Here is a 2,503-nt window from a genome sequence, read left to right as displayed (position 1 = left end):
AAGGGCGTGGATGAGTTTGTGGGAATGTGGGGATCTGGAATAGGGGTGAGGCTGGGGAGATTGGGGGGCTGGGGTAGGGGATTTGGAAGGGGAGGACATGGTGGGTTTGTGGGAATTTGGGGCACTGGGACGGGGTGAAGTTTGGGGGGTCCCAGGGGACGTTGTGCCCTCACTGCGGGGTTCAGGCCGGGCTGGGATGGAGGTTTTGGGGCGCAGTTTCAGGAGCAGGCTCTGGGTTTGGCTCATGGCATATCCCCAGGGTCCCCCATTGTGGTTTCAGGGGACTCCCCAGCACCGCCAGCCCCATCAGCCACAGGGTTTGGGGGTGTCACTCCCCTGGTCCCCAATATCACCGAGGGCTCAACAAAACCACGGTGAAAGAAACCTCCTCAGCTCCAAAACCCTCCTTCTTTTCATTTCTTTTTTATATTTTTATAAAGGCAGTGACTGCCCTGGGGGGTGGGGGGGAGTGGGGCACCCCCTCCTCCTGTCGCAGCCTGTCCCCGTGTCACCACCGAGCCACGCCACAGGGAGGCTGTGGGACAGCCCTGGGGACAAACCCCAACACCTCCCTGTCCCCCTCCCGGCCCTGGCAGCACCCGGCACATTCGGTGCTGTGAGTCCCTGTCCCCAGTGCCAGCCCCGGGAAGGTGACAGGAACCTGAGGACGAGGAGCAGGGAGCAGAGGATGTCGCTGGCTCTGCATCCCGTGGCTCAAAGGCTGTGAAGACGCCCCAAAATTACTTTGTAGGGCAAAAGGGGGCAGATGCTGCTGGTGACAGAGCCTGGGGCTGGGGGGAGGGAATAGCGGAGCTGGAAGTCGGCGTTCCCGGCTGGAAGGTGCGGAGGAGCCAGGCTGAGAAAGTTGGGCTCTGATCCCAAACCTGATCCCAAAATCAGCCCAGGGCAGGCACTGCCCAACCCACACCCCCCTCGTGTCCTCTGCCCTGACGGGGACAAAGCCGTGGTGGAGCCACAGGGATGACCAGGACACCGGGTGGGTGCCATGGGGGGGATCCTGACCCCTCCAGCGCCTCGGGAAGCTGCAGGGCTCCCCGGGATCCCAAAGGGAACCCCCGTGTTTAGGGCAGCAATTCCCAACTTGGGACCCAATTCCCAAGTTCCCACTCCAGCTGGCGGGCAGCAGGTGGGAAAAACGGGATATCAGGGAAATCAGGGCCCACTCAGCCCCACAGCAGGGACATCTTTGCACCCTGGCCATCCCGGGGGGTCCAGTCCCGCTCCCAGTCCCAGGAAGATTGGGAAGAGGGACTGGGAAAATGAGGATTTCTGGATGAGGCTTTCAGGCCGCGCTGGCGTTAAGGACACAACGTCTTCCTTAGAGCTGCTTTTAAAGCTCATGATTTATAGAGTGCAATTAGCAGAGTGTTAATTAGCCGCGCTCGTAATCTTAATTGATCCTGACGAGGGGGTGGGAGGGAGAGCAGAAGCGCCAGGGCTTCGGTAGAGCCACGTCCCGGCAGAGCCTGAGGTGACACATCCAGGTGTCCCAGCCTGCCCTAGGACAGAGTTTGGGGACACACGGGGTGGCTCCTTGCCCGCCTCGGCTGTGGGACATCCCTGCCCTGCCCCGTCCTTCCTTCACCTCGGACTTCCCAGGGCTCGGCCCCGCTCACAGCCACTCCCAGCCCTGCCAGGCAAAGCCATTTTGGGGTACAGGGACCCCCCGGTCCCCCCGGGTCAGGGGGTGCCCAGGCTGGGCTGTGCCCGGCTGCTTCTTCCCAGCTCCGGGGTGGCAGCTTGAAAGCTTTGAGCTCCCTCTTGAGGCTCTTGCTGCCCCAAAATCCTGGGAATTTGGGGAGCCTGAGGTGCTGGATGCCCTGGGATGAGAGCTGCACCCCAAGTGACAGCCGTGGAGGACACGGCTGAGCCCCGTCACTTTCCAGGACACGGGAAAGGGACGGAGATGCCGTCACCGGGAGCGGGTTTGGGGGCTTTGGGCCAAGTGCCAGTGACTGCCATCCCCCCCCTTCCCCCTCCGCAGCCAAAAATGCTGGAAACGAGCCTGGAGCCAAACTCCTGCTGCTGCCAAGGCCAACACGCCAGTGTACAAAAGAGCCCCGTGCCCCGCGCGGCTCCGGCCGGAGCCGAGGGTGCCAGCGGGAACCACCCACGCGGGCCGGGCCGGGAAGGGACAGGAGAGGACGGGAAGGGACAGAAAGGGACAGAAAGGGACAGAAAGGGACAGAAAGGGCACTGCTCCTCCAGCAGACGGAAAGGTCAGTCCCATCCGGATCCCACAGCCAGGCCTGGGCCCGGCCCCAGCATGGAGGAGGCTGCGTGGCACCCGCTGTCCTGGCACTGCTGGCGCGGTGCCCAGGGCGGGCACGGAAAGGCCAGACCCCAGTGTCCCCTTGTGCCGTCCCCAGGGGGAATTCCCGTGCCAGGGGCTGCTCCCTTGCTCTTTCCCGAGGTGACAGGTGAGCTGTGGGGTGAATTTTCCGGAGTTAATGCTGCTTGAAACCTCCACGATCCCAGGGGA

Source organism: Corvus brachyrhynchos, unplaced genomic scaffold (genome assembly GCF_000691975.1).
Source record: "Corvus brachyrhynchos isolate BGI_N302 unplaced genomic scaffold, ASM69197v1 scaffold212, whole genome shotgun sequence".
Lineage (NCBI taxonomy): Eukaryota > Metazoa > Chordata > Aves > Passeriformes > Corvidae > Corvus > Corvus brachyrhynchos.
This window is presented reverse-complemented; position numbering follows the sequence as displayed.